Source organism: Onychomys torridus, chromosome 9, assembly GCF_903995425.1.
Source record: "Onychomys torridus chromosome 9, mOncTor1.1, whole genome shotgun sequence".
NCBI classification, from domain to species: Eukaryota; Metazoa; Chordata; class Mammalia; order Rodentia; family Cricetidae; genus Onychomys; species Onychomys torridus.
The window spans coordinates 36759985-36774894 of record NC_050451.1 but is presented as its reverse complement, the minus strand read 5'-3'; the positions used below and the strand labels follow the sequence as shown (position 1 = coordinate 36774894).

At 41.3% G+C, this 14910-nt stretch overlaps 1 pseudogene; it reads right to left on the bottom strand.

The window, feature by feature from the left end:
- Positions 1–4957: 4957 nt before the first annotated feature.
- Positions 4958–5282, bottom strand: LOC118590909 (annotated as a pseudogene).
- Between the last annotated feature and the right edge of the window lie 9628 nt (positions 5283–14910).

Below are 14910 nucleotides of genomic sequence, written 5' to 3'. Positions count from 1 at the left end.
TGAATAACACAGACAAAGGGGAATAGTTGTAAACACACTCAGGGAGAGTTGTGCTGTGGTTACACCGTGGAAACGACAGGCTGTGGGTGTCCAGTCCTGGCCATCATTTGCAATTCCCTGGGTTTGATCCCTGGCACTACAAAACCAAGCCAGAAGAGAATGGAAATGGTATGATACACATTATAGAATATGTGAAGACAGGAAGTAAAGAAATGTAACTGAATGTTTTCCTCGTCCCACTTGGCTCCTGTGATTCTGCAGTCCCACAGCCGCTCAGACCCAAATGAACACACAGAAGCTTAATATTATTTTTAAACTATGGCCATGGCAGCCTTCTTGCTATCTAGTTCTTATATCTTAAATTAGCCCATTTCTATTCATCGTTAAGTTGCCACATGTTCTGTGTCTTTACCTGTGTCCCATTACATGTTGTTTCTTGGGCAGCTTGCAGGCAACTCCCTCACCTTCTTCCTGTCTCTTTCTTTGAAGTCTACCCTGCCTCTAAGCTGCATTGCCACAGGACAAACAGCTTTATCAACCAGTCAGAGCAGCACATATTCACAGCATACAAAAAGACATTGCCCATCAAAGAAAACTTATTGGCCTTATTAGACTGATAAGGGAAAAATGTACTTGCAATAAACTTGTAAAGAAATACTTTCAAAGCTTTCTTACAGTATCACTTCCATTCTATATTGTGGATAGGTATATAAAATTATTTCATATACATATATGTGTGTGTGTGTGTATGTGTGTGAGTGTGTGTGTGTGTGTGTGTGTGTGTGTGTGTGTGTTTATGTGTGTTCTGTAAGTTCTATACACATTACTTTTTTCAACAGGATTATTAAACCAGTTCTTAGATGTGAAAGTAGATTGTGTTGTCTAGGTCCCCTGCCTTTTCCCAGAACGTGTGTTTCACTAAAAGTATTGGTGTTTTCTTGATGAAAATTTCTATGTTTTTCAGAGGTTAGAAAAGACAGTATCCTGAATTACAGAGTCCGAATTCATGAATTCATCAATTCATCTAGGACAAATGGGTCCTTCAATAATGATTCCTGCCGACTCTATCTAGAAATAATGTGATCCTTTGCACACCACTGGTGAAAAACTTGGTGCTCTGGCGGATGCATATTCTTTTAAAGCCTGAGCTGGCTTCTCCTCATTGATTTGGCAATATGGAACACCAGGGTTGCACTGAGTGGAAAAGCAAGGGATGGATGGAATTTACTTCCTCTGCAGAGGAATGGAGGAGACTGTTCTGCACAACAGCTTTGCCAGGGAAGACAAAACCTGCTAATGGAGATAGACGACTCTGGAATATTTACTTAGGACCCTGCTACTGGAGGTTGACATCACTTCTAGGTGACAGAAATACAAACTGCACTGCTTCCTGGCTAACTGATCTGTCTACCTAGCTAACAGGCCGGCCTATCTGCCCACTGCATTGCTGCCTTGTCTGTCTATGACCTTGGTAAGCCAACCCCTTCATTCCCCTGGTTGATGATGCACTAGTCACTTGGGCAGTCATCCTGTGGTTTGAAGAGAGCAAACTTCTCCCCAGCTCAGGACCTTGGGCCTTGCTGTGTCCTTTTAGAACCCTGTGTTCTGGATCTCCAGAAAGCAAGCTTCCTTTTGCCTGCTCCCTGTCTTCATCTCCACATTCCCTCCACACACTGCCCCCTCTACTTAGCTGTCTCTCCATCTTCTACCAGTCTCTGTCAGTCTCTCTATTTTATTTCTTCAGTTTTGCACATTGACGTGCTTATCTCTCGGATAACACATTAACTGGCTGTCATTACTGGCCAGAAACATTCACATGGCTCCTTTGCATCCAGAGTTTGGGAACACAAGTGACACACAGTGATCAAGTGACACACAGTGACACTTACTATTAGTGGGAACTGGACTTCATGTTCGTCTTCAGCTCACAGAGTTCATCCTTTTCCCAGAAAAAAAAAATCCTCCTTGGAGTTGGAGGTTGTTAAGTAGTCTGAATTAAAGTTGAGGATGGTTGCTGAGAGTGTGGGGAAGGTAGAGAAGAAAAGCTCATAATTATAAAATACTGTGGGGTCGCTTAGTCCTGCCTCCTGGCTGCCTTTGGCCAGATGTTTATGGAATAGAAATTGCTTTCTTTATCCCCAAGCTGTTTGGTCTTTCCTTTGTCATGAGAAGGCCTTTGTGTTGGGAAGGAACTGAAACACTCCCTGCTTACTCCAGTGTAGACATCTGTTAGTCAAACAGACATCTCTCCATAGACTTCAAATGACTACTTTCTTCTCATACAAACGGAAGTAAGCTGCCTCTAAGGGGGCCCGAGGAGAATTCCTCCCCCATCGGATGTCTTTATAAGGCAAGCCTCAGACATGTGCACATAATGTGCAAACAACTATTACCCTGAGAAAGAATTAGTAACATGTCCCAACTTTGATAAAAATAAAAACAGAATCATTTCCATTGATACAAACTGTTTTTCAACCAGGATATCCATAAACTTCAGTTATAAAATTAATGACAGATGTAGAAGTCTTCTATCTGGGTTCCACATGCTTGTACAGGACTTGGCCCTTGGTGGTGCCTGGATTAAACTGCTTTTTTTTTTTTTTTTTTTTTTTTTGGTAAGATTGAAGTAATTTAGGAATGATAGGCTTGTTCTATTTTTCTGTGTTTTTTTTTTTTTTTTTTTTTTTTTTGGTTTTTCGAGACAGGGTTTCTCTATGTAACAGCTCTAGCTGTCCTGGAACTCACTCTGTAGACCAGGCTGACCTCAAACTCACAGAGATCCGCCTGCCATTGCCTCCCCAGTGCTAGGCTTAAAGGCATGTGACATCACACCAGGCTAGCTGTGTTATTTCTACATCTTTCTCTGAACTAGACAACTCACTTAATCTGAACTTCTGGCCTTGTAACGTTTCATTCACTCATCCTTTATCTGCCCCTGAATATTTTATTTTCTTGGGAACAGCAAGAGAAGGATCGTGAAACATCATTTGTTTTTTAATGGGGAGGGTTTTCTTCTCTTCAGATCATGTTTATATCATTAGTGATATTTTCTGAACATCTGCATAGTAAAAGAACACATTCTGTTCCTTGGAGTTTTTTTAATTTCATTTTTTTGAGAATTTTATATATAAAAACTATATTTACATTACATCTACCCCACTCTCCCCTCTCTCCAAATCCTCTCATGTCCCCACTAATTATCCCTTCTCAAATTCATGATCTCTTTTTCTATAATTGTGTATCCTATTGAGTTGCTCTTTTGGGCACGTGTTTAGGGCTGATCACTTGGGATGGAATTACCTGCTGGGGGACTTGTCCTTGGAGAAAACTGCTTCTCCCTTTCTCAACATCTTTTGATGGCGAGTACCTCTTCATCTCGGGGTGGGACCCTGTGAGATCTCCTCCCTCTGAGTTGGCATGTCAACTGGTATCATGTTGGGAAGCAGGCTACAGTCTTTCTGCCTCCTCTTCCACAATGTTCCGTGAGCCTTTAGGTGTAGGGTTGCATTAGAGATGTATCAAATGCAGCTGGGCTCCTCACAGCCTTTTGCTCTCAGCATGTTGACTAGTTGAGGGTCTCTGCAGTAGCCTCCATCTGCTGCAGAAAGGAAGTTTCTTTGATGAGGGGCGAGAGTTGCACTTACTTGTATCTTTGACTGAGGAGTTGAGATCATTAATATTTAAAGTTATTATCCAAAAGAGTATTTTGATTGCTATCATTTCCTTTTCTGTTTCTGTTCTTAGTCTTATTCTGTGTTTCAGTAATTATAGCTATTTTTCTTCTTCTTCCTGTAGCCTCTTGGCTACATCTCTCTCTTCCCTCATCCCTCTCTTTAGTTCTAAGCATTGCTTCCAATATTCTCTGAAGTGCTGATTTGGTGGACATGGATACTTTTAGTTTCTTTATATCATGGAAAGTTTTCCTTTCTCCCGCAACTATGACAGATAGCTTTGTTGGGTACAGTAGTCTGGGTTGACACTTGTGGTCTTTCAGAACTTGAAGTACATTACTCTGGACTCTTCTGGCTTTTCAAGTTTCCACTGAGAAATCAGCTATTAATATGATGGGTTCTCCTTTTGATGTGACTTGTGGCTTTACCCTTGAAGCTTCCAATGTCATTTCTTTGTTTAGTGATTCACTACACTGTGAATCATTTGTTTTCTGGTCTTGTCTATTTGGCATTTTGTGTGTTTCTCATGTCTGTATGGGTCTATCTTTCCTTAATTTGGGAAGCTTTCTTCTGTGACCCTCTTGAAGGTCTGATCTATGCCACTGACCTGGGGTTCTTTTTAATCTCCTGTGCCTATTATTCATAGATTTGGTATTTCATAGTACCTCAAGGTTCCTCCACGTTCCTTTGGTGTGTTTTTACACACTAATCATTTCCTTTCATTGACTGGCCAATTGTTGAACTTTATCTTTGAGTCTTGAAGTTCCATCCTCTACTTGATTTATCCCATTGGTAAGGCTTTCCCTGAGGTTTTTTCTAAACAGGTCTGAGAATTTTTCATTTCTAACTTCTTTTCAACTTGAGTTTTCTTCAGTGTTTCTATCTCTTTATTGAATTCTGTTTTCAAATCCTGTGCTGTCTTTGTAATTTCATCCTGTCATTCATTTGTGTTTTCTAAGAATTCAGTTAAGAGTTTATTTCTTCTATTTCTTTTTCTTCTTTTTTTTAGAACACCACACAATGTTTATTTTAACAAGATGCCTAATAGGTAAAAGAAACAACATATGACATAAATTCAAGTATGCAATTATAATTTACAAATTATAAAAATTCTTCCTTTTTATAGCCAGTTGCTTTTGAATGGTGAAATTTTAGTGCCCCACCCCCCCCTCACCCTCCGCTTAACTGAATGCCTATTCAACAAGCCAATTGAACAAACACGTCTACCCAAATTTACATCCCAGAATACCTAAGTAAACTGAAGGCATTATTCAGACGAGTGAGTTCTATTCATTTTTGTCATCTGTGTGATCAGGTTGCAAAGGACGAGCTTTTTCTCTTTGCTGTTCCTAAGCCACTGTATCCTGCTTCTTCAGGAACCTGGTTCTCTTTCTCAGAATCTCTAGGGGACAGCCTGAAGAATTCTCCAATGATTCTGAGTTGGGCGCACACAAACTGGATTCCCTCCTGCATACTTATTTTCAGCTTTTCTCGATGAACACGATGAAGAATTGGTGACAAAGATGGAGGAGCCAAGCACCTTCCTAGGGCTAGAGAAGCCACCAATTTTCTGTAGGCTCCTGGGAAGTAGTTTGCTTTGGTCCGCACCATGTTCACACAGGAAGAGACCACTCGCACTGACACCCCAGTTGCGGATGTCTTAATTGGACAAGAACCTCTTCTATTTCTTAGTTCATTTTAATTCATTCAGGTATTTGCTTATGTCCTCTTTGAATTTCTTCAATTCTTTGATCATGTTTATAATTGTTCTTTTACATTCCGTGCCCTGAATTTCATCAAGGTAATTCCTACTGGAGACCATTTCTTGAAGCCTGGCAGTCTTTGCAGGTATGGCCTTCCATGGTATTTGTGTTTTTGTGATGGGACCTGGGCATGCGCATTTCGTTCACTGGCTCTGTCAGCTATGAGACTGTAGTCTCCTGTGTTGAATGAAAGTTTGGTTCTGCTTTTCTCTTGCCTGAGCTTGGATGACTTCAGTTCAGGCAGGAGGAGTGAGCAGGTCCATGGCCTTCAGATGCTCAGTGTTGATTATTGACTGGAGAGACTGGGATGATTCTGATACACTGATAATTCATGTAATGCAGGGATCTTAAGGGTTACATGCGATTGCTTGGGTGAAGTCTAAGAAAGTCCTCTGGTGTGGCTTCCAGTTGGTCTAAAGAAAGGCAACATGAGGCAAGGGGCCAGGCAGACTTTCTGAAAAAAAGAACTCAAACGTGGCTTCTGGCTGGGCTTGGGCCTGGAGAGCAGTACAGACTCAAGTGTGTCAAATTCGGAAAGAAAGCATGTGGCTATGGCTCACAGTTGAGCCTAGGTCAAGAGCACTCACGGAGCTGACTCTCTTCTGGGCCTGGAGGGGTAGCACTGAATGAGGGGCCTCAGACTAGGAGGCAAGATGGTGTATGTATGGATGAGGATCTGAGCTGGGCCTGGGCCTTGAGAAAGGTTGCATGGGAGGAGGGAACCGAATCTGACTCACTGAGATAGCTCACAGGTATGGCTCCTACCCAGACCTAGAGAGAGGCTTCATCAATGGTCTTTGCAGGATGAGGGTCCTGCATCCTCTTTGGATTTGCATGTTAGGAAAACTCGGATTTCTCTTGAGAGTATTATGGGATTGTTTCAAGTATGTCTTTATGGACCACATTAAATAAGACTTTTGATGAGAATTCAGGCAAGGAAAGATAAACTGGGAGATGCCCAAAGGCATCTAGAGTCTTCTTTCAGTTTGGGGCGACTGAAAGGCCAGTCTAAGGAATACCTTCCTGTACTAATCACATTCCTACTGCTATGATAGAACATGTAAAACAAGCAACTCAAGAGGATTTATTCTTGGCACACACTGAAGGGGATGTGGTCCATCATGATGGAGAATCATGACAGAGAAGGTGTGAGGGTGGGAGATTGCCCACAACTAGATGAATCAGGAAGCAAAGAGAGAAACTAGAAAAAAAAACTAGAAACCTCAAGACCAGCCCCCCAATGATGCATTTCCTCCAGCTAGCCCCACCCCCAAGGTTTCAGAACTTAGCAAAAAAGCACCACCAGATGGGAACGAAATGTTCATCTTATATTCCAACTGTTGCATGTAGAGAGAACTAAGTACTGCTCACACAAGCATTGTGATCAAGAAGACTTGTGAATCCATTTCGGACACTGAAGGCATATAAGAATGAAGAGAAAGTTATGTAGAAATTTATAGCATTTTATTAGTTTTTATTGCTGTGAAGAGACACCATGACCACAGCAACTCTTATAAAGGACAACATTTAATTATTGGTGGCTTGCTAACAGCTCAGAGGTTCAGTCCATTATCATCCTGGTAGGGAGCATGGCAGACATGGTACTGGAAATAGCTGAGTGTCCTACATCTTGCTGGCAACAGGAAGTTGATTGATGTCACACTGAGGAAAGCTTACGCAAAAGAGACCTCTAAGCTCACCCCTACAGTGACACACTTCTTCTAAAAAGACCACACCTCTTAATAGTGCTTCTCCCTTTGGGGGCCATTTTCTTTCAAACCACCACAATCATCTAGTGTAAAAGTTTATTGCCTGGAGTCCAAGAAAACCCACAGATCTGTTCTTGAGTCTGTGACAACTCCCTAGCCCCCAGAACTTGTGTGCAAAATTTGATTTTTGTTCTTGTACAATCAATTTTCATTGGTAGTAGGGATCATGTTCAATATTTTTTGTTTGGTTTTTCAAAAGGATGTAAGATCCTAAGAAGGCATACTAATGATTCCCCAAGCTGTGGTTTTACAGAACCGAATATACTCTGTGACATCATTCAGTCCTTACAGATCAATTTGAGAAATACTATGCATAAAATGTGTATGTTGGCAATTTATAATAAGCATGAACTTTAAAAGCTTATTAATATATTAAATTATTATGCAGCAAAGAATCCTGTTTTGCTAGCCTTTTATTTGACAGTGAAGCCTCGTATCTTCAGAATATCTGGGAACATTTCCCAGGCACATTTGGTTCATGGTGGTAAGTTTCAGCCATGTTGAATGAGGTTGCAGTGCCTAAGTTCCCTGCCTCTTACTGCTGAAAGCTTATCTTGAGAGCCCATTGTCTAAAGATTCTTTGGTCTGGGTTCTCTATGAGACTTGACTGATGTTAAGCTTTGCATTTTAAACGTTCTTTGGAGGCCATGTGCTAAAGACTTGGTTACCACTGTGGTGCTGTGAGGAGGTGGCAGAAACTTGAAGAGATGGGATCTCATTAGAGAAAGTCAAGTAGGTCACAGACATTTATTTGCCTTGGAAAAGTATATCAGGTCCCAAGCTACTTTCCTGTTTCTTTTTTATTTGCTTCCTGAAGGCTCTAAGATGAGTGTTTCTGTTCCACAAGGTACCCTCCAATGTGGTACTCTGTCCTTTCATGAGCCCACAGTAATGGAGCTAGGCCCCTGTGACTTGAGATCTCTAAAAACGAACCAAAGATAAACCTGTCTTCCTTATAGGTTAATCACTTCAAGTATTTTGTGTAACAACAGAAGACTCATTAACATAACTGATCAGAAAAATTGTAGGATGCCAGCACTGGAGAACTTCCAAGAGTCTAAATACACACCATCTAATAACACTCAATTTCCACAATTGTGATCACATGGCCATCCTGCCTTTCCACTGCTCTGTACCTGACCTGGTTCTATCCGTGATTTCCCAGCAGGCGACCGAAAGGAGGGAGCAGATGCAATGGCTGTTCTTCTAGAGGTATTTCCAGCTCTTCCTGAGCAGTTTCAGCTCCTTCCACTGTTCCTGGTAGTTCAGGGCCCCTCATGCCCTTGGCTCTGATGTTTGATTTATCCTTTATTGAATCTCAAGCAAGGAATTCTGGCCATCCAGATGTCCCTGCCAAGGTAAACAGAACATTTCATTAAAAGGGTGCATCCTCACCCTTCTTTTCAGGAAAATTCACACATGAATGCTTCTGTCTGGTGTCTGCGGCCACGTGTTCTCTAAGAAGGAGCCCACCCATTTGTAGCTAGCAATGCCAAGTTGTCATCATACCACCTAACCCTGCCACCGCTGATGAGGTATGTGTGGGGGGAGATCTGGCTTTAGCTGGGCTGACAGCGGTGTCTTCCTTGGTGGTGGGATTTGTATTTTCCCAACCCTACCTACTCTGTTGGGGGCTGTGAACACAGCCAAAAGCGTGGAGATGCTGAGAAAGGCTTAAAGACAGAAAAAATGGAAGATGAGTCATGTGGGTGAGAATAAGACTTCCTAATCACCTTTCTGATGAGGCTGCATTCGATGTTATGGCCCCAGGTTTGCTCCTGTCTGCCTGTCTCTGCTTCCCTTTCTACTCTCTCTTGAAAAGAGAACAGTTTAGGGGTATTTGGCAGGTTTTTTTTGTCATGTTACATTTATTTTGTGTGTGTGTGTGTGTACGTGTATATTTGTGCCACAGTGTGTATATGGAAGTCAGAGGATAACTTATGGGAGTCAGTCCTCTTCTGTGGTTCTGGAGCTGAACTCAGGTCATCAGGCTTGGCAGCAAGAGCCTTTACCTGCTGAGCCATCTTGCTGACCCAGCCTGGAACACTTGAAAAAGTCAATTTTGTGGAATTCATTTGCAGGGCAATTTTCCAAGATATTGTGGGATTTAAATATTTTTTGTAGAAGTTTAAAATAGTAAGCATCTTTTGACCACCTTGTGATGCCTTTTCTAGCTCCAGAGAGCTCATCTTTAATACTTCGTCCATGCATTTTAATACATAGTTATTGAATAACCAAGACAATGAATGAAACAGCTTCTGTCATTGAAGTGCAATCATTAGACATGTAAGAGATGAACAATTTGTTTTAGAGAAATGTTTCATCTGTGTATTATAAAAAGAGAACCACTGTAATCTGATAATAGAGAAATGCACAGGATTCCATCATTTCCCAAGTTAGGCAACTAAAGCAGATGTGGAGTTGATATAGGGACAAGCAGGCCTGATGCTTAAATATGTGAGCCACTAAAAACAGCCACCACATTCCTGAGTTGTTGTGCTCCTTGGCTTGGGAACCAGCATTCCAAAATCCCCAGAACGCATCCCCACCAACAGCCAGAAGCCAGAGTCTCTGCTACCCTGGTATCATGTCATGTTGAATATTTGAAACAGGGAATGATTGCCTGTTTATCTTCCTGGATCTTTTTGGATTATTGTCATGGTGCAGAAAGTAGGCAGCCCACTTTAGTAATCTCCTATTAGTAAGAATTCAGCCCTGTCACCAAATCTCTTAAGAGGGGTAATTCATAGGGAATGGCAGCTCCCTTGAAACTCATCACTTAAGAGGTGCTTTATCTGTACAGAGGAGGAGGAAAATGCATCAACCACAAAACTCCCTTGGAATGTGAAGGGATTTGACCCCAGAGCTATGGACAGAATGCCAGCTTGGAATCTGGGACTCCCAGAGCTGCTCAGGACAGGATGAGCATTGCTGGAGAGTGTGTATTCAGCATATGGTAGGATGCCAAAGGGCATCTGGTCATCCTCACCCCACTTCCGTTTCTGTGGGCATTAAAGTTGAGAATCAGGCTTCAATTGAGTTCTCTTTGGTGGCTGAACATCTTATAGAGAGTGGGGTGACAAATTCAGATAATTAGATTGAATAAGATGAGTTTCCTGATAGGAAACTGACCCTTTTCCATCTCTATTGGTGTTTATACTAGTCTCTAGAAGTTAAATCCTAGCAGAGTGATCCTGACATATAGGCAAATGATTTAAATGTGCTTTGTGAGAGGATGTTGATTTCTAATCTTTCTGAAATTAGTTTCTTGTATTCCCTTTGCTCAAGCGCACTCCCATCTAAGCAATCATGGCCACTTCCAGACTGCTCATGGAAATGAGATGGTGAGAGCCGAGCCTTCAGAATTGCCTGCAGACCCCTTCGGCTCTGACAGGCATCTCCGACCTCTCGCGGTATGTATGAAACTACTTCCTTTTCCTGTCTGCATTGTGGCCTCTGCCATCACTATCTTTGGACTTTCTGTTTTGTTACCTATTCTTAAAAAAAAAAATCTAAACTTTAGTTAGGGGGTTGGGGATTTAGCTCAGTGGTAGAGTGCTTGCCTAGCAAATGCAAAGCCCTGGGTTCAGTCCTCAGCTCCGGCAAAAAACAAACAAACAAACAAACAAAAAACCCAAAAAACAAAACAGAACAAAAAAACCCCACTAAATTTTAATCAGTTCTAGTGAGAAACTTTTGGCCTTATTGATTTTTATGTTTCTTCTATTCAGTTATTTAAAATCGAAGTGTATCCAAAGTTCAGTCTCACTTTCTAGGTCAAGGGTATATGATTCTTCAAAGTAGTAAAAAGAAGGGCTTTGCTGGGACACAGCAAGACAGCTCCTGAAACTTAAAAGAAACAAACAACATTCAAAGAGACAGCTAACAGGAGAATGTAGTGGGAAGCAGAGTTGGAGGTAAAGGGGACTGCATTTTAAAGCTGATGTCCTTTTCTCTTCAACAGAGTATGGATGATAAAGCTTGCTTTGTTTTGGTTGAACAGCCAGAGTTGTTGCTGTGTGGATTTTCTTGCTACTGCCATGGAGTCCCCAGGTGGTCAAAGGTTCAATGGCCTTAGCCATCAAGGAAAAGTGAATCAAAAATAAATTGAGATTCCCAGTCACCCTGGTCAGAATAATTAACATCAAAGAAAGAAACATGTGTTAGCAAGAAGGAGGAGCTTGGGGGTGGGAGGACAAACAGTTATAGGTTGCTGGTGGGAATGTAAATTAGTACAGTCACCATGGAAATCAGTGCTGAGGTCCTCAAACTGAAAATCAGACTACAGTAGAATCCGGCTATTCTACTGGATCTACCCCCCACCCCACCCCAAGAAAAATCAAAGCTAACATGTGATAGAAATTCCTACATACCCACATTTACTCAAGAGTTATTCCCAATAGTCAAGTCATGAAATCACCCTTGATGGATAGAGAAAATGTGGTACATATACCAAATGGAGTACTAGTCATCCAGAAAAAAGAGCAAAAGCAAGTTATTTGGAGGAAAATGAATAGCACTAGAGATCAGCATGTTAAGTAAAATAAGCTGGAATTAAGAAGACAAGCATCCGATACCTTTTCTCATATGTGAAATCTAGTGTGAAACAAAGATAATGGATGCAGAAGGAGGACCAAGGAGAAAAGAGGGGAGGGGGTTAGAGGTGAGAAGTTATGGTAATGGGAATGAATATGATCCAAGTATATTATATGCACGTATGAATGTGCCATAAAAATCCATTAGTTTATGTATTTCATATACACTAAAACAACATGGAAAGCCAAAAGTAATGTCTCCAATGTGGAGAACACAGACTGAAAATATCTAAGTAAGTGATGAGTTACTTTCAGAGTTGCCTGATAGCTTGGCTTTCTGTACTATAAAAAAAAAAAAAAATTCTGAGGTTATTTTTATGGGAGCAAAAGTGAAAAGCAAGTTATGCTTACAACCCATAGAATTTCAGATCCTGTGAAGGCACAGTGAATATTTATTTTACTTGGAACTATGTCCCCAGAGCCTAGTACAATGTCTGTCCCATAACATGTGCTTATTTGGTAAATATTTATTGACACATATTACAAATGATGTCTGAATCAGTATTTAATAAGTCCATAAGCAGTTCCAGATTAAGGACACCACAAGAGAATTTTTATTGCTAGCCACTAGAAGCTGTTTGATCAATTTCATTCTGTCTAGAGAATGTGTGTGATATCCACATTGGAAATCCTTTGGGAAAAAAGAAAAAAAAAAACCCTCAGCAGCAGCTGCTTCTGAAATTTCAAAAGATTTCCTTTATTGTAAGACAGGTGTAGTCATTTCTTTTGAAGTGAGCTTTTTATCTCTAATACCGCCAGGCATTCGTCTTTACAATGTAGCTATAGGAACAGAGGTAGATTTAATAGTGATGAAAAAGTACATGGCTGGTATCACCGCCGTTCATCTCCAGATTCAGAGGAACTTCTCAGAGTCTCTGCTGAACGGAACTGGAGATGTGAATTCTGCCTTTGTATCTCTAATAGACCAAAACGCCATTATTCAAGTGCAAACATTATTTTAACATGGCTTTAGGTGTAGACCATTTTGAACAGTTCCTTGGAAACATTTCTGAATGGTACATGGTTTTAAATGCATTTACCGAGTGAGTATAAGACAAGATAATAAATGAATGAATATGAAGGTTTGCTCCTTGATTTTATTAGAAGACAAGAAAAGAAGCATTTTATAAGTGACAAGGGGGGCCATTCTCTTAAGTTTCAGGAACTTCTAACATCCAGGCCAGCTACTTCCGTTCATATTAGTAACACTAATTACCAAGTAGTAATAATAGTAATCAGCAGAGGCGACCTGGACGTGATTAGCAAAGCAGTTCCTAAAAGGAATGAATGAAAAATTAAAGGACCACAGTGAGCCTCAAACGAAACCCATAAGCCTTGGCCGGCACTTTTGTCCCCTCTTACTCAACGCTCTTGTTATTAACGTCATTGTGAGTCTGCCAGCCTGCTTGCTGGAGGCGAGGGTTTGTGAGGAGCAATGACTTCAGAAACGCAGTAAGCTGGTAAAAGAGAGAGCACCTTGCAGTCCTCTGAACATGGAACTATGACACGAATATATTATACAAAGGCCAGATTTTTTTTTTTTTAATAGGAAGACCACAGCAGCTGGTGTGCTCCCAGGACAGCATCCTAAGCCAGTATCTCCACACAGAGGCTCTAGGATGGTTTGGCATCCTACCTCTGATCCACACTCAGGTTCAGGTGGCAGCAGCGGTATTCAGCAATGATTAGTGATCAGACTGAAGTCAGGAACCGGTGACTCCAGTCTGTACACTCCTGGGAGCAATGTGGGTAGCCAGCGCACTGGGAAGAAGCTGTGCAGAGCGTCATTACGCCTCCAGTAAGGTTTCCATCGCTCCTTTCCGCTGCTCTGGCAATTAATGAGAAGTGATTTTGAAAACATTTTGTCTTTGCCTTTTTTCCTCTTGAGCAAAAGTCAGACAATCAGTCATGCTAGTGTCTTTAGAAGCGAAAAGGTTTTTGTAAGGTGGAGGGTGCTTTCTCGACCCTTCCGTTTATAAGAACTTTTTTCCTACTGTGATTTTAAGTTAACTTGAATTTGGAGATGGGTCTCTGATTTCTTGTGAGTCTGTGGTTCTATAGGTTCAAGCCTGTAGTTGTGGCCTTTGCTCACAAAGCAACCCATCTCCCAAAAAGAAGGGGCTAGTTTGTTTAGAAAGGACAGTCATCCTGTACAGTGACAGACATTCTCAAAGGACTGCAAATTTAGTACCTGGGATTCCCTACTTTTCCCACCGATTTGTAGAAAGCATGGCTTGATGCAATACCACGGTCACCTAGGCAGTTCTCAACCTGTGGGTTCTGACCCCTTTGGGGGTCACATATCAGAAACTCTGCTGCCCTGGTTTGCAGAGTGAGTTCTAGGACAGTCAGGGCTACACAGAGAAACCATGTCCTCGAAAGAAAATCAGATATATACATTATGATTCATAACTAGCAAATTATAGTTGTGAAGTAGCAATGACATAACTTGTGGTTGGGGGTCACTACAACATGAGGGACTGTATTAAGGGGTCACAGCATTTGGAAGATTGTGTCTCAGAGCGTTTTCACTTGGCAGAGAGTTGATAACCTAAGTTCCAAACTAGTTTCTTCTGAACACACCAGCCTGGCAAGACGGCTTTCCCAAAGAACAGCTTTGGCATCCAAGTGTGTATAATATTCAGATTATTTGATTTTCATGGTTTCTTTGTTTCTGCCAGTACCCTAGTCATGACTTTCTGACCCTGACCTGTCTACTCTACTGTAACAGGCAATTAACCATTTCCAGAGAAGTGAGGGTCCCCAGGTCCAACACATGGTGACATTTGTTCAAAATATTTAGAGCTAGTGCCAAGTGTATAAGAAAACATGGTTTATGGTCTCTGTTTGGCATTTATTTGTGCTCTAAAGCTCAGAGCATCATTTCCTCCAGAGGGTTTTGCATTTTTAATGAGAGAAATATTTCCAGCTACACAATCTTGAGGAACTTTACCATGTTTAATTTTTGAAAACCAAAACTCTTCGAAATGAAGCAGTATTAACTATTTATTTTTGCCTTGAACTACTGGTTTTCAGTCTGGTCATACCAAGGAGCATTCCTTTATTAACAACTATTGGTAGTCTTTCTGAAGAGGGGGTCACAAATCAACTT